The sequence below is a fragment of the Triticum dicoccoides genome, chromosome 4B, assembly GCF_002162155.2.
Source record: "Triticum dicoccoides isolate Atlit2015 ecotype Zavitan chromosome 4B, WEW_v2.0, whole genome shotgun sequence".
Taxonomy (NCBI): domain Eukaryota; kingdom Viridiplantae; phylum Streptophyta; class Magnoliopsida; order Poales; family Poaceae; genus Triticum; species Triticum dicoccoides.
In genome coordinates, this window is record NC_041387.1 from 398,788,390 (window position 1) to 398,806,537 (window position 18,148).

The 18,148-nt window shown below is 50.4% G+C and overlaps 1 pseudogene; it reads right to left on the reverse strand.

The window, feature by feature from the left end:
• Positions 1-10,607: 10,607 nt before the first annotated feature.
• The window catches only part of LOC119292692, a 25,949-nt pseudogene continuing 18,408 nt past the window's right edge, over positions 10,608-18,148 (reverse strand).

Here is an 18,148-nt window from a genome sequence, read left to right on the forward strand (position 1 = left end):
GATGGTAATATAACTATCTACAAAGCTCGACTTGTTGCGAAAGGTTTTCGACAAGTTCAAGGGGTTGACTACATGAGACTTTCTCACCCGTAGCGATGCTTAAGTCTGTCCGAATCATGTTAGCAATTGCCGCATTTTATGATTATGAAATTTGGCAAATGGATGTCAAAACTGCATTCCTGAATGGATTTCTGGAAGAAGAGTTGTATATGATGCAGCCGGAAGGTTTTGTCGATCCAAAAGGTGCTAACAAAGTGTGCAAGCTCCAGCGATCCATTTATGGACTGGTGCAAGGATCTCGGAGTTGGAATAAACGCTTTGATAGTGTGATCAAAGCATATGGTTTTATACAGACTTTTGGAGAAGTCTGTATTTACAAGAAAGTGAGTGGGAGCTCTGTAGCATTTTTGATATTATATGTGGATGACATATTGTTAATTGGAAATGATATAGAATTTCTGGATAGCATAAATGGATACTTGAATAAAAGTTTTTCGATGAAAGACCTCGGTGAAGCTGCTTACATATTGGGCATCAAGATCTATAGAGATAGATCAAGACGCTTAATTGGACTTTCACAAAGCACATACCTTGATAAAGTTTTGAAAAATTTCAAAATGGATCAGGCAAAGAAAGGGTTCTTACCTGTATTACAAGGTGTGAAGTTGAGTCAGACTCAATGCCCGACCACAATAGAAGATAGAGAGAAAATGAAAGATGTTCCCTATGCTTCAGCCATAGGCTCTATCATGTATGCAATGCTGTGTACCAGACCTAACGTATGCTTAGCAATAAACTTGGCAGGTAGGTACCAAAGTAATCCAGGAGTGGATCACTGGACAGCGATCAAGAATATCCTGAAATACCTGAAAAGGACTAAGGATATGTTTCTCGTTTATGGAGGTGACAAAGAGCTAGTCGTAAATGGTTACGTCGATGCAAGCTTTGACACTGATCCGGACGATTCTAAATCGCAAACCGGATACGTGTTTATATTGAACGGTGGAGCTGTCAGTTGGTGCAGTTCTATACAAAGCGTCGTGGCGGGATCTACATGCGAAGCGGAGTATATAGCTGCTTCGGAAGCAGCAAATGAAGGAGTCTGGATGAAAGAGTTCATTTCTGATCTAGGTGTCATACCTAGTGCATCGGGACCAACAAAGATCTTCTGTGACAATACTGGTGCAATTGCCTTGGCAAAGGAATCCAGATTTCACAAGAGGACCAAGCACATCAAGAGACGCTTCAATTCCATCCGGGACCAAGTCCAGGTGGGAGACATAGAGATTTGCAAGATACATACGGATCTGAATGCCGCAGACCCGTTGACTAAGCCTCTTCCACGAGCAAAACATGATCAGCACCAAGACTCCATGGGTGTTAGAATCATTACTGTGTAATCAAGATTATTGACTCTAGTGCAAGTGGGAGACTGAAGGAAATATGCCCTAGAGGCAATAATAAAGTTATTATTTATTTCTTCATATCATGATAAATGTTTATTATTCATGCTATAATTGTATTAACCGGAAACATGATACATGTGTGAATACATAGACAAACTTAATGTCACTAGTATGCCTCTACTTGACTAGCTCATTAATCAAAGATGGTTATGTTTCCTAACCATAGACATGTGTTGTCATTTGATTAACGGGATCACATCATTAGGAGAATGATGTGATTGACTTGACCCATTCCGTTAGCTTAGCACTTGATCGTTTAGTATGTTGCTATTGTTTTCTTCATGACTTATACAAGTTCCTATAACTATGAGATTATGCAACTCACGTTTACCGGAGGAACACTTTGTGTGCTACCAAACGTCACAACGTAACTGGGTGATTATAAAGGGGCTCTACAGGTGTCTCCAAAGGTACATGTTGAGTTGGCGTATTTCGAGATTAGGTTTTGTCACTCCGATTGTCGGAGAGGTATCTCTGGGCCCTCTCGGTAATGCACATCACTATAAGCCTTGCAAGCAATGTATCTAATGAGTTAGTTACGGAATGATGCATTACGTAACGAGTAAAGAGACTTGTCGGTAACGAGATTGAACTAGGTATTGGATACTGACGATCGAATCTCGGGCAAGTAACATACCGATGACAAAGGGAACAACGTATGTTGTTATGCGGTTTGACCGATAAAGATCTTCGTAGAATATGTAGGAGCTAATATGAGCATCCAGGTTCCGCTATTGGTTATTGACCGAAAACAGTTCTAGGTCATGTCTACATAGTTCTCGAACCCATAGGGTCCGCACGCTTAAGGTTTCGATGACAGTTATATTATGAGTTTATGAGTTTTGATGTACCGGAGTTTGTTCGGAGTCCCAGATAAGATTACAGACATGAAGAGGAGTCTCGAAATGGTCGAGACATGAAGATTGATATATTGGAAGCCTATATTTGGATATCGGAAGTGTTTCGGGTGAAATCGGGATTTTACCGGATTACCGGGAGGTTACCGGAACCCCCCGGGGGCTTAATGGGCCTACATGGGCCCTAGTGGAGGGGAAGAGAGGAGGCAAGGGGTGGGCCGCGCCCCCTTCCCCCTATTCCGAATAGGACAAGGAGAGGGGGGCGGCGCCCCCCCTTTCCTTCCTCTCTCCCTCCTCCTTCCCCCTTTCTCCTACTCCAACTAGGAAAGAAGGGAGTCCTAGCGCCCTCCTTGGCCGGCCGCCCCCTCCCCCTTGGCTCCTTTATATACGGCGGCAGGGGGCACCTCTAGACACAACAATTGATCTCTTGATCTCTTAGCCGTGTGCGATGCCCCCCTCCACCATAGTCCTCGATAATATTGTAGCGGTGCTTAGGCGAAGCCCTGCGACGGTAGAACATCAAGATCGTCACCACGCTGTCGTGCTGACGGAACTCTTCCCCGACACCCTGCTGGATCGGAGTCCGGGGATCGTCATCGAGCTGAACATGTGCTAGAACTCGGAGGTGTCGTAGTTTCGGTGCTTGATCGGTCGGGCCGTGAAGACGTACGACTACATCAACCGCGTTGTTCTAACGCTTCCGCTTTCGGTTTACGAGGGTACGTGGACAACAGTCTCCCCTCTCGTTGCTATGCATCACCATGATTTTGCGTGTGCGTAGAATTTTTTTTGAAATTACTACGTTCCCCAACAGTACCTACACAAATCTGAAGGACATTTTGTTGCCTGATTTCTTTTAGATTTTTCATATCTGCGAGGAGGACGAATGGGCCCATCCTTGCTCTCTGCTCGTGGTGGCTTACGAGGAGTAGGAGAAGCAGATTCATATTTGTGTCGTTCCTCTTCCTCCGAGGTTCATCATGCAACTATAAGTTTTCTGTCCATAAATTTTTGTTGTTCTATTCGACAGACTGCATTTGATCTTTATTCGGATTTTTCTATTATTTCCTCATCGGATCAGTTATCCATGGCACTGAAGGTACAAATGATCTAATTGTCCCTGCTGCCATCCACCGAGTCGTTGATGCCTATGCTGGAACTGTAACTGCATCGGCCTGGCTCTGTCATTCCGCCTAAGGGTGGAGTGGTGGACACTGGCCCGCCGGTGAATGGATTTTAGAGGCCGCACTCTAGCCCGGGCTGGACCTAGAGGACCGGCCAACCATCACCGGCGACGACGTTCGCCAGCGCCGCGGCGAGGTGGGCGACGTGCGCGGACGCTGGCGGCGAGGTGGGTGTGCCCTGCTGCTACTGCTGGTCGTGCGCGTGCACGTGGTCGTGGCTGGTCGTGCCCTATTGCTGTCGGCCGTGCCCTGCTACTGTTGGCCATGGACGTGCATGTGGACGTGCTGGCCGTGCGCTGCCGCTGCCGGCCATGCCCTGCTGCTGCTGGCCATGCATGCCATGGCGTCGTGCCCTGCTATTGCCGACGTCCACCGCGTGCGTGGGGCCTACTACGTTACACAATACAGATATATGTGCCTACTCTCGAGTCTCGACTCCGCAGGTTTGTTCTCCTGGGAGCATGCGGCTGCTAAAATCGCCCTACATGCACTACATATTGGCTTGTTGTCATGGCCTTGCCTTCGACTTCACAGTTTCCACATCATGTTGGTAACCTTGATGAAGTGGTTAAATGGTTATGAACCGAAATATTTGAAGAATTTCGAGTTAAAACATTTATTTATTTTTTCACGAATACGCAAAGCTTCATTCCATTGATAGAAGAAGAAGAAAATTCAGTACAGGGGGTACAACACATGACACGAACGCAGACAGGCGTGAACATGGTGCCCGGAGCAGAGAGACAAGGGATACTCGGCCCAAACAGAAGATACATCACAGCTAAACCCACCAGACCCGAGCCAATAGCGGCGCTACCAAAACCAACGAGAACTACAACATCGTCCGAGCCAGAACCGGGGGACACCGCGAGGGAGCAAGATAGTGCCTTCAAGGAGAACGATGCCGAGACTCCGTCATTATCCGGTCCGAGAGACCCGGACCTAGGATTTCCCCCGAGCTCGAAGAGGGGCCCAACTAAAGAAGGCCTTGGCAGCGCCTCCAAGGAGGAAAACGACACCCGCGGGCACCATCGCTGCCAGCACCGGCGAGCCGAGCAGGGGTCTCCCCCTGGCCTGAAGTTGAGCGATCCCATAGCCGCCGAATCCGGGATCGAAGATGGGAGGCCAACGCTGGTTGGAATCACCGAGTCATGGGGGGTTGGTGGGGCTGCACCTGCCGTCGGAGGGTGGCACCACCTCCACACCCAAGGGCACAGGATCTGGCAAAAGGGGAGTCTTTGAGGCGTAAATGGTAGGGCAGGCGACGAGGCGAACCACGCGGGAGGGTCTTGCCGCGACGGCGTCCAGCAACGCCGACAAGCACAGACTGGAAGCACGCAGATCCGAGCTGTCGTGGCCTTGACCGTTGGGATCTCGGCGAGCCAAGTAGGTTGGAAGGGACGCAGCTACCCGGTCCTCGGGCCGGAGCAGCCCAGTGGAGAACGCCAGCAGCGAGGGACACCGGAGAGACGCGGGCCTGTAGCCGCCGGGGCCAGAACAGCACCAGCAAAGACCCGCCGCGAGGGGTCCCGAGCCAGCCACAACCACGTACACGTCACCACCTCCATGCGAGAGCCGTCACCGTTGCTTGGGAGGAAGGGCCGCACGAGAGGGCAGGCCGCGAACGCCCCGCAACCGGCCGTCGCCGTAGACTGCAGGCTCTAGCAGCAGCTGGAGGGGGAGGCCCAAGAATCGCCGAAAAAAGACCAGGTCGTGGCCAGAGAGGGAGGCGCGAGGGGAGGGGCACCGCGCCGGCCAAGGATGGCGAGGCACGGGGACCGCGGCCGGCCAGCGACGGGCGGGGCCAGGCCGCCCCGGGGGTGGCTGGATCCACCCCCGCCAGACCAGCAGGGGAGGGTGCCGCCGGGGCTGGACGGGGTGGCGGGCGGAGTGTCGGGGGGCGTTGGGGGCGCGAGGGCCCAGATCCGCCCCGCCGCCACCTTCCTGGGGCCCGGCCCGGCTTCGCCGGCGGGCCCTCCGGTGGCAGCTAGGGTTCCTCCCGTGCCTCCAGAGGAGGGCGACGCGGGGGGCAGGGGGGCGATGGGTCAATCTAGTTAAAACATTTATATCTCCATGATTTGGTGTATTAACTTTTATTTTTGCAGAGTGATGGTTAAAAAAATGAGATTAAGATTATGCCTTTTTTGCAGATTGCTTTATTAATTCGTTGCATTTGTGAAGGTTCTATTGCAGCTCATACCTAATAAAGTTAACATGAAGATCTCCTTTCCAGTTGTGTTGTGTTGGTATATCCCTTATCTTTTTTACTTTTCGAGTCTACTCTTATCTCATTTCAATTTCAAGGTGCAGCAACATTTTCTCCAAGAGTGTCGAACACATCCCAAGTACATAGCAGGAGTGTTAGCCCCATGTTGTCATCATAATCATAGATGGGCTAACTGGATTAGAATACATACCATGTTCTACTGGTTATGGTTTCTAATAATCGATTTCTATAGAATAAATCAGATAAGTATCTGAGTCGACAGATTATGTAGGTTTCAAATCAGCTTCCTTTTGCAGCTTTAAGAGGTAAATAGCTCAGCTATATATTGATGATTCCTTTGTCTGTTTAAATGATATCGTGTGGCTGCGCATGCCTCTCTCTCGGTGGCTTCATTCCCAACTTTCTGGTGTGCTTTTTCTTTCCTATCATTTCTCATTCTCAAATAATCATATGTGGTACTTCTAGCACTGCATATTTTCTAAGCAAAATAATACATGTTACAGTTTTAGTTAAATATGCATTCATTTTATTTTTGTGGAAAGTATGTATTCATTTGTGGGTTGTGAAAAAAATGGCAGCTAAATTCCAAATAGCAGTACACCAATTTGTTTGTCAAACCCCCAAAACATGTGTTATCATTACAGTTTGCTGTTGAATATAGTATTGCAATATTTGGGTGGTGAATTCTCCAGATTTTGTATGATTATTTCTTTTGACTTCAGAGCACACAATAGCGGAAAGCAATCTCTAATTCATATGGCCATATTTTATTCTCTAATTCAACAGGGTTAACTCTACAAGATTTTACATTTGGGTACAAGTGAATTTAAATGCCTTTTTTGAACATATATAGTCTAAACTAAAAATACCCGTGACAAACTTCAATTGTTTCAATGCTCTATTGCTCTTACAAAAGCTAGCTTGACTGCCGTGGACAGAAACACATAACTATGTCTTTTCGAGGATACGCCAATGGCGTACCTTAGCTTTATAGAAGGGAGAGAGATATGTACAAGAGTTTACAAAGAGCCGGCTGGGCTACAACCAGCCCGACCGAGCCACCACTCCACGCACACACTACTCGACTACTCTAACATACATTGCTCTCCAAAAGCTCCTGCCGTGGCCCACATCCTCAACTCATCAAAGATCGTGTCCACCGTGCCTTGTTCACTTTTGATCTGGCCCAAACCAAACACCCTCGCATTCCTTTGTTTCCATAACGTCCAGCAGATGAGCATGACAAAAGAATCAAACTCCTTTCTAGCGTGCTTTAGAAACCGCTTTCTAGTGTCCGACCACCAATGCGCCAAACCGGAATCGTATGTTGGGCAAAGCTCCGTGTGCAATCCCATCCTAAGAATGCAAGTGAACCAAACTTGCCTCGAGAACACGCATTGCAGCAAAATGTGATCCACCGTGTCCTTCTCTTGATCACAAAGAAAGCATTGGGAAATTTGATCTTGTAGGTTATGCCTCACTCTTCTGTCGGAAGTCCATAGCCGGTATTGGACTGCTAGCCACATGAAGATTTTGCACGCCAGAGGGGCCCAGCACTTCCAAATAGCTCCAAAGGAGTGGAATCTAACTCCTCCCTCGCATAACATCTTGTACGCAGAGGATGCAGTGTACGTTCCCGACGCATTCCAAGCCCAAATCGGACTGTCCTCGGACTGCTCATCCAGATGCACCTCCTCAAGTATCTCCCAAAGGCCTATAAATTGGGTAAGGCCTTCCGTACATAAGTCACCGATCACATCATGCATCCATGAGTGCATGTCAAGTGCCTCTCGGACACATCTCCTGTTGGCCACTTGCGTACGAACCGACTTTGCCACCAACGGAGCGACCTCTGCAATGGTAGCACCCTGGATCCATCTATCCTTCCAGAACAATGTTTTGTCCCCATCACCAACTCTCCATTTCACCAAGCTACTGAACACTTGCGCAACCGACTTGTCCGCAACTAAAGAAAGCCCTTGCCACGGCCTGGAGGGGTCCGTGCGCCTGAGCCATTCCCACCTCAACCTTAGAGCAATGCCGTGTTTGTGTAGATCAATGACGCCTAGCCCTCCCATGAGCTTCGGCCTACATACTCTCGCCCAAGCTACAACACATTTACCTCCCTTGATTTCCTCGGTCCCGGCCCAGAAGAAGGCCCTACATCCTTTGTCCACTTTGTCAAGAGCCCATTTTGGCGCTTCCGCAACCATAAGGTGGTGGGTGGCCCGTGCTCTCATGACCTGGTTGACGAGAACCAGCCTGCCTGGTCTAGTCACCAAGCCCCTTTGCCATCCTGGCAACATGTGGAGGGCCGCGTCCACCATAGGCTGCCATTCCGATCTTTTCAACTGCCATATACTCAACTGCAACCCAAGGTACTTACAAGGGAAGGTGGCAAGCTTCCAGGGCAGCGCCGATTTCACAATATCCTCATCCTCCGGCTCTGCCCGAATCAAAATAGCCGCAGATTTAGCAAAATTTACTCTCAGTCCAGAGGCAACTCCAAAGATGGTAAGAGATTCTCTGACTAACGCCAGGTCCGGCCGTGTGGGTTTGATGAACAGGACCACATCATCGGCATATAATGACAGCCTCTGCACCGGGCTGCATCCAAGAATGCGACTCATAACTCCAGCTTCATGCGCCTTGATAATAATATGTGTAAGGATATCCATGGCTATAACAAAGAGCAAAGGGGAAATCGAATCCCCTTGCCTCAAACCTTTAGCATGCATGAACTTATCTCCCGCTTGCCCATTCACGATCACTCTTGAGCTAGCCGTCGTAAGCATGGTGGCAATCCAAGAAATCCACCGCTCCGAAAAGCCCTTAGCTCGCAACACTTCAAACAAGAACGGCCATGACAAAGAGTCAAAGGCTTTAGTGATGTCAAGCTTGAGCAGAACACCTTTGGCTTTCCTTTTGTGCATCATCCTCGCCACTTGTCTCACGAGCAGAAAATTGTCGTGCAAGCATCTCCCTTTTATGAAAGTTGACTGATTCACCTGGACAAGTTCTCCCATACGCGGCCTAAGCCTCGAGGTAAGAAGCTTGGATGCGATCTTGGGCATGCTATGCACAAGGCTAATCGGGCGGAAATCGAAGACAGAAGAAGCATCCGGGGACTTCGGCAAGAGAGTGATGAGGGCTTGGTTAAGCCTCCCAAAGCCCCTCCCATTTCCAATGAACAGCTTATGAATAGCGGCCATCAGATCCTCCTTGATCACTTCCCAGGATTTTTGAAAGAACAAACCAATGAACCCATCCGGACCCGGTGCTTTATCGGAGGGGAGATCCTTAATGACAGCCCACACTTCCTCTTCAGTAAATATCCGGTCCTGCTCCGATAAATCCACATGCGGGACTCCAAGCCCCTCCAAATCTAGCGAGTACTCTCTAGCAACGTCCTTGCCCAACAATTCCTTGTAGGCATTGTAGAAGGCTTCCTCCTTGCCTTTCTGATCCGTGATGGTGCGCCCTTCCATGTTCAAGTACGGTATATAGTTTTTCATCCGCCTCCCATTCGCCACCAAGTGGAACAAGCGTGTGTTAGCATCCCCTTCTTGAAGCCAAACGATTCTAGACCTTTGTCTCGCAATGGTCCTTTCTAAAGATGCCAGCCCAAGCACCCGTTGCTTCAGAGTTCTTCTGAGCCATCTCTCCTCCTCCGTGAGCCTACGATTCTCCATGGCGCAGTCGAACCGCAAGATAACAATGTTTGCAATGGCGATCTGCAACTTGATATTACCGATCTCTCTTTGCCCCCAAGAGGCAAGGGCTCTAGCCGTGTTGCGAAGTAACACATCCAACCTCAAGAAAGGATCCGTAATATCGGGGTCGCAAACCCACGCCTCCTTTACGGTATCCAAAAAACCTTCCATTTTAACCCAAAACTTCTCAAAGCGGAACCTCTTTTTATAATGCATTGGCTCATGGAGTGTGAGATGTAAGGGGCAATGATCTGAATGCTCCGTGGACAGGGCTTGCAACAAGCAATCCGGGTGATCTATCTCCCAATCCACGGATACGAACGCGCGGTCGATCTTGGTAAGCGTGGGCGTCTCCCTTTCGTTGCTCCACGTGAACTTTCGCCCATGCAAAAATAGCTCCTTGAGCGCGTTGTTATCCACGAAACGCTTGAATTTCCCCATCATTCTCCGGTCTAAATTGGAATTATTCTTATCCGCCGCATATAGAATAAGGTTAAAGTCTCCAACCACGAGCCAAGGCCCTGGACAGAGCGATCTTCTTTCCGAGAGCTCGTTCAGGAAATTGATTTTATGTTCATCCTCTTGCGGCCCATATACTACGGTAAGCCACCAAGGTGTCCCCTCCTTCGGCGAGACAAACCCCGTGATGCAATGAGAGTCATTGACAAAGTTAGTAACCAACACCCGCGTGGTGTCCCAAGCAACAAAGATGCCTCCTCTCGTCTCTGACGCCGGTAGATAGGTGAAACCATCATAGTTAGGCCCCATGCATTGCAGGATTACATAGATGTTCACTACCTCTAGCTTGGTTTCTAAAATACATACAATCGCCGCGTTCACCGAGTCAACAAAACCTCTAAGGGCCTTCCTCTTGGCCGGGTTGTTAAGGCCTCTGACGTTCCAACACACCAACTCCATAGCGTTGACGGACATCAGAAAATTGATGACTCCAACACCGTCACCACCCTCGACGCTACTGCGCCATGACTGGCACCTCCATACCTGCCTCCCCTGCTAGATTGAGGGGTATAGCCTTCCATGCCATGTCCATGTCCATGCCATGTACTCCCTCCGTACCAAAATAGTTGTCGCTGGAGTAGCTACTCCAGCGACAACTATTTCGGTACAGAGGGAGTATTATTCACCATTGCAAAGGGAAATATAAATGTACCATCAGATCTTTATTTGATGTTAACTTTTCATCAAGTATTATAATGTGCTCCTTCCAAGCAACTTACGAAAAGTAGAATTTACATGTCCTGCAGCAACGCGCGGAGTATCATCTAGCGACAAATAAAACCAATGCCCTTTTCCTAGGTATACCCACACCGGTTTCCAGATCTTGCTTACACACACTTAATGATAACGACTGAATTAGAAAACCCCGCACACTGCACACACACGACACGCACACTTGTATTACAGGCACCACGAAATCTACAGTAAAGCAGTGTTGCAGAAATGGAAAAACTTCCAAAGCAGCTGAGGCTCTCCTTAGGGCAATGCCACCCGAGAGGCCTTGCAGTTCTCCACGATGACCTTGGACTTGGTGTACAGGGACGTCAGATGACCCTGCCTCTGTGAGAAGGCCTGGCTAAAGAGCCTGATATCCTGCTTGAGCTCCTCCATCTTGTACCTCTCGGTCTCCAGCTCCTTAAGCAGCCCCTCTTTCTCATGATTTGTGTCGTGCTTCGACTTGGCGAGCTCTTGTCGCAAGGATGAGTTTTCCACCTTGAGCAGCTCAAGCTCCTTCTCGAGAGTTGTGCATCTTGCTTTTGAATCCTCGAGCTGTTGCCCATCGGAGCTGCATGCAGTTTCTAGCCTAAGGCATCTCACGTCAATAGGCTCCTCTAATGGCACAACCTGTGCGGACAAGACAAGTATTGGCAGCGACAAAAGTGTTAGTCTGGTGGCCAAATTTAGCAGCTCAATGACAAATTATCATTTGCAATAAAAAAAAACTAGCAATGGCGAATGGAGTTTTTTTTTTTTGAAAGCGGCCATTTCTGGCTTTCATTTCATTAAGCAGGAGAGTGTGGGAAACAATGGTTGATCAAGCGATCAAAGGGGTGAAAAGAAGAGGTACACTGCCAGCTTAGCGGGCTCCTAAAGTAGCCCGTGGGACTAATCGCTATCTCTCATGGTACGTCCCCAAAGGGGTGCTCAATGCATTTGGCTACAGCGATCCTCCATTGCTCCATGTCCCGACGACAGGCTTCAGTGACGTTGTTGACACTTGGGGTCTTTCCTCTGAAGGTGCATGCATTGCGCTCGATCCAGATGTGCCAGATGACCAAGGAGAGCATCGACTGGTTCCCTTCTTTGTGCCTGGTGTTGCTCCGCCAACGATCAACTGAACCCGCTCAGCAGTGGATGCTCCACTGCTCCAGCTGTTGTGCCCCAGTGCACTGCACCCAGTCCAGGTAGCCACCGTGTTCCAAACTTGGGTGGCAAATGAGCATTCCCAGAAGAGGTGCGATGAGGTCTCGAGATGGCGCACACAGAGCTGACAGAAGTAGCGATTGTCCCAGCCGCGACGCTGCAGTCTGTCGTTGCACCATAATCTGTCCAAATGCAACAGCCAGAGCAGCATTTTCATCTTGCCCGGAGCCCATGCCTTCCATAGAGACGTCTTGAAGTTCAGTGCTGGGTTCTCCGCAAACTGGACGTCGTAGGCGGAGCGTGCTGAGTACTTGCCGGAGCTGCATGGGGTCCATCTGATCGTGTCCTCCCTTCCTTCATCAGAGTGTGATTCCAGCACTTCTTAATTCTCTGGCCAGCTGCAACACCATGTGGATGATGCTACCAAAGTTACCGTGGCGAAGGTCGAGGATCCATCTGTCCTGGAGCATCGCGTCTCGGACTGATCTGTTCTTGCGGATGGATTGAGCGAAGAGCGCAGGGTATGCCGTGCAGAGCGGCCTGCCGCCGAGCCAGTTGGAGGACCAGAAAGACGCCGTTGCGCCATTGCTGATGGTCACCACCGTGCAGGCCGCGAATAGCGCTTGATCAGCTGCATTGCAAGGGGTGCCCGAGCCAACTCAGGGGCGGCCCGGCTGCGTCCAGGCAAGCCAGAGCCAACGAGGCCGCAGCGCACGACTGAAGGCCGACAAGTCATGGATGCCCAGTCCGCCTGCGCGTTCCGGCCTGGTGACCACTTGCCAAGCCACCTTGCACTTCCCTCTAGTGAGCTCCTCGTCCTGAGCCCAGAAGAATCACCGCCGGACCTTGTCGATGTCCTTGAAAAACTTCTTCGGTGCCCGCAGGACAGGGATGGCGAAAGTAGGCATGGCCGAGAGCACGCATCGCACAAGTACGCGCCTGCCCGCGATGGGCATCAGCCTACCCTTCCAGCCCGCGAGCCGTGCCCGGATTCTATCTAAGATGAACTGCAGGTGGACTAGTTTAAGCTTGCCAATGGTGATCGGGAGACCTAGATATCTAGTGGGTAGAGCCGCCATGGTCCCTCCAAAATTTTGCAGCACGGTGACAAGATCGATTCCATCACAGGCGATCGGAATGGCCTAGGATTTTGCCAGGTTCACCTTGAGGCCCGTGGCCTCGCCGAAGCAGTGAAGAATGCGGAGGAGCTCGTCTATCTGGTGTCGCACCGGGTTGATGAAGATTACAGCGACGTCGGCATAAAGGCTAGTGCGCATGCGCGCGGCCCGCCCAGGGATGGATTGGAGGTGGCCGTCCCTAGTGGCGGCTTCAAGAAGGCGATGTAGAGGGTCGATGCAGATGATGAACAGCAAGGGGGATAGAGGATCGCCCTGTCGAAGACCACGTCGATGCAGAATGTTGTCCCCTAGGATTCCATTGAGCAGGCATGACGACATGAGGTTGAGAGGAGAAGGGCCACCCAATCCCTCCATCGCGCCGGGAAGCCCATTTTTTGCAGAAGCTCAAAGATGTATTCCCAGGAAACACTGTCAAACGCTTTCGCTATATCTAGTTTCGGTAACAGAGCTGGGTCTTGCGGCGATGCGGAGCGCGGACGCTGTTTTGGACGAACAAGAAGCTATCATGTATGCATTTGGACCTCTGGAAAGCAGACTGCGCGGGGGAGATTATCATGCTGATGACAGCCGCCAGCCGCATCGAGAGCACCTTGGCAATCAACTTGGCAATGGAGTGAATGAGGCTGATAGGACGAAAATCTCCCATGCAGGTGGCGCCATCCTTTTTTGGCAGCAAGGCGATCATGGCTGAGTTCAGGTCCGAGAACATGCCCCCGGCAAGTCTGTAGAAGTGCTCAAACACCACCATGACGTCGTTTTTGATAGTGCTCCAGCATGTTCTGAAGAAGGCGCCCGGAAAACCATCCGGCCCTGGAGCCATGTCAGCCGGAGAAGCGAGGACCGCAGCCCCGACCTCGGCTTTAGAGAAGGGATTTTCGAGGTCTGCGATCTAGACAGACGACAGCTTGATCGCCTCCCAGTTAATGGAGCAGCCGCGGCTCTGTTTGGTGCCCGGCAGCTTGACAAAATGATCATGAGCGACAGCTGCTTTGTCTGCATGAGCGGTGGCCATTCCAGACTATGAATGCAGAGAGTGGATGAAGTTCTTTCTTCTGCGGGAGTTGATCTTGGCTTGGAAGAAGGCGATCTTGGCGTCCCCAGCCTTTAGCCAAGTGATCCTTGACGCCTGCCGCTTGCGCGCACGCTCAATCGCAGCAAGGCCAATAATCCTCTGCTTGAGTTGCTTCCGCAGATGGAATTCTGCAGCTGTGAGCAGGCGCTTCTCCTGGGCGATGTCAAACCAGAGCACAATTTCTGTAGCTAGGTGGAACTGAACCTTGGCATCGCTGAATAACGATCTGGCCCAGATCCTGAGATCGTATGCAGTCCGCTTCATCTTCTGCTTGATCCGCGTGATCGGGCAGGCAAGCTCCGTCGGGTGTAGCCAGGCTCGTTGCACTGTCTCCTGGAAGTGGGGGAAGCGTGTCCAAAAGGATTCAAATTTGAATGGAGGTTTGCGCGTTGGTGCAGCCGTGTTTGCCAGTAGGAGAGGACAGTGGTCGAGCATACAGTCGAGGCTGCCATGAGCATGTAGTTGGGGAACAGATTATCCCATTCGAAGTTGCAGAAAACCTTGTCAATGCTGACGAGTGTTGGGTCCTCTTGTTCATTTGACCAGGTGAAACGCCTGTTTTTGCACGTCTTTGGTTGCGTGAGTGCTACACATGTTGAGTAAGAGATTCTTACTTAGAGCATCTCCACTCGCCCCCAGGCCCCTTTTTTATCGTCGGCTTAAAAAAAGGCCCGGTCGCGCCCCCAAGAGCCCAAATTTCGCCGGTTAGGCCCGAAATTGGCGCCGACGGACTCAGGCCGAACATAGCACGTTGGGGGCCGACCGGGGCGTCGGGGGAAAGAAAAATGGCGCCAAAACTTCACGCGCCATATTCCCACCCCATGGGCCCATCGAGTCAGTGACTAGGCATCATCGTCCTCATCTCATCGCCTCGGCTCCCGCGTGAATTAATGCCAAGGCTGCCGCTGATCAGCCTTCCATTGATCACGGGCGGCGCATTGAAGGCGAGCCGCTGCCCGTCCCGCCATTTCCCGCCACGCGTCCGCACTGCTGCCGCCCCCTCGGCGCTATAAAAGCCGCCTTCGGCCGCACACTCGCCATGCCACAACCATCTCTCTCTCGCCGCCGACCACCTTCTCTCCTTCGCCGTCCTTGCTCTCGCCCTCTCTCCTTCACTGTCAAGCCCGAGCCCATGGCGGAGAGGTTCCTCGACGACGGAGCGGCGGCCAACGCCTTCGGCCGCCGGCATCTGCACGAGTGGGAGGCATGCGTTCTCCACAAGGCCAACTACCCGGCGCCGCCCGACATGCGCGTGCCGGGCGCTTGGAGGCTCAACGCCGAAGGCGTCCCCGTGCCCCCGCCGCCCTCCGGGCGTCCTTGCCCGAGGAAGCGCAGCAGCAGACGAGGTATGCCGTCGACAACCCCCACTCTGTGGATGGCGTATTTCTAGCGCCACCACGCCGACCAGCTTCAGCACTTTGGCACCAAGGGGGCACCACAACTGCGACAGCCGCTGTCAGTGGTGGGGCGTCCCCGGGCGCACGCTCCACACCGTCCTCGAGCACATCGAAGGCGGCAACGAGCCGCCGTTGGAGTACCCGGCACCGTCGTTCTCGCGTCGGAGCAGGAGCTCATGGCTGCCGAGGTGCATGGTGGGGTCATCCTCCAGCTCTCGCTCCTTCGGCACGACGCCGCTCCGTTGTCAAGCCCGAGCCCCAGGAGACGCCGGAGCACCGACGCAGCCGCGGCGGCAACCTCGTCATAAACGAGGGTCGCCGCCAACCTTCACCTCCCCGCGACCATCTTCGCCTGGTCAGGCTGAAGGAGTCGGTGACGCCCGTGGTCATCAAACAAGAACACGTGGAGATGGCTGCCGACCTCGACACCGGCCTGAAATGGTCGTGCGACGACTACGTGTGGGAGGAGATGGAGCGTTAGTGCCGCGCTGGAGGAGATCGCCGAGCGACGCTGGGCCGCGAGGAGGATGGCGTCATCGTCCTCGACAGCGACGACGAGGCGCCGGCGCCGACCAACCCCGTCCGCAGCAGCGATCCAGGGCAGGGCTGCAGCAAGGATGGCGGCATGCAGGACGACGGCGATGACGATGACAGCGGCGACAACTACATCGCCTTCTACAAGCTCCTCAGCATGAACTAGGCTCGGGGCGGCGGCGGTGGCACAATTTTTTGTAAGTTTTTATGTATGTCTTTAAATTTGTACAAATATGAATGAAACCGCCTAAATCTCATCCAAAATCGAGTCATTTTCTATGAATGAGCCCAATTTGCATTTGAAAAACGGTGTCTGGGTGCCAACTTGGGGCGGCGGTTGGGAACCCAAGTGCCCCCATGGCGGAAATATCGCCAGTTAACCCCCAGGAGGCGCTATTTCAGTCCCTTGGGGGGCCGAACGGCTGGAGATGCTCTTATTACTATTCAAACATCAAACAGCCAGTCCAATCAAGTATGTGTGCTAATAGTTCCCTAAAAAAAGTTTTGAAGATTGTCCATGCTACGATGACACTCTCAAGACGCAGATTTTTTATCATTATTTTTTTCTCTAGTGTTACACTTCTTGAAATGCAATGTTATTGCATACACTTAGCATTTGAGGGGGCTGTTGAGGAGTATTATTATTGGTATAGGAGTCCGTATTAGTCTGTATTTCCTTTCTTATACCCCCAAGGCTTGTGTAAAATGCCCTTGGGCTATTCAATATAAAAATGTCGCACATACCTAACATTCTAATCTTACAAGTTTTTAAGCTCCCTAAGGATAGAACCCCATGGCAGCTTTGATGTATTTTAAGCCTTATAATTGTTGGTTATTCCACATCAGTTCCAAAAAATCATATGGATCTTCAAAAATTTACAAGAAGAAAAATGATTTGGCGCAGCAAAGTGCATGTTTGCTTCTAGTCTATAAACACATACCGCCTAAAATACCTGTAGACAAACATGTTTGCAGGATCATCAAAGAAAAATAATTGAAACTGGACTTACCGCTGTCGTATCTTCTGGGGACGGAGGACATTTAAAATCAGATGTCATTTCAAGCATATCAAGATCAGTGATGCATTCTTTATTCAATTGCATCCAGAGATCCTCATCAGCCACAGAACCTAAATTTTCAGGTATTGGGCAGAACTCTGCATCCTTCAAATAGTGTGAGCGGCTAGCAATGAATCCATCCTGTGTCCGCTGAGAATCTGGAGTTTTTAATACGTCTAGCTGCAAAAGGTCAACCAATAGTTGTGAATTTCACCAACATCTGGGCTTGAGTATTAACAAGCAGGTTGAAAGGAAGAATGTGATGTGGTTCCAGAGGACCAGGACGAAGATGTGCAAAAATTGAAAATATGAAACTCGAATTGACTACACATTGAACTAACAAAAGTTTTACGTGTTGCTGCCTCACCAAGCATACCTGGCTAGAATCAGCAAATTGCTCTACTGATATGTCAGTATTGTTGTGGTTCTGTGACATCTTTTGCTCGGCCAACCGGTGCTCTAATATCTCCCTTAACCTCCTTTCGTCTTCAAGTTCCATTGCTAGACGATCACGCTCGAGTTCAGACTGCAAGAGATAATCAGCATAACTTCATATGTTAAAAACAGTTTAACAGTCGTACAATGTGCCATAAGAGGAAGTTCATAATGAATAGGAAACACCTGTTCTACTGGAAATGTTAGTCTTTACATACCTTATGCATGTCATTGCGTTGCTTTAGGATAACCTGCTCCAAGACTTCAGAATGGGAACCCTGAAATTTAAACAAAAAACTTTAAGTAACAGTAATGCACGTCACATACGGAGAGCAACATCAAGCAAGCAAGACAAACCTGCAGCTTTTTGCGAAGTTCCTCTATTTCCAGTTTTTGCCTCTTCAGCAGAGCAGCATCTGTTAGAATCTGATATACCAACATTCATAATTATGTTCTCAGATTATCGCTACTTACAGACAAACTGAGCTCAAACAAATGATACTTATGCTGAAGATGCAAGTACATATAAACACCAGACCATTGTCATAGACATATTCTAGCAATTTGTGCCGAATATTTTCCATGCATAAAGAAATAACAGAACGTGAATGCTGTTGCAGTAAAAACAACGGATCATTAAGGAGTGTCATTAGTAACGTGGTCAAGACAAAGCTTAGCGGGGGG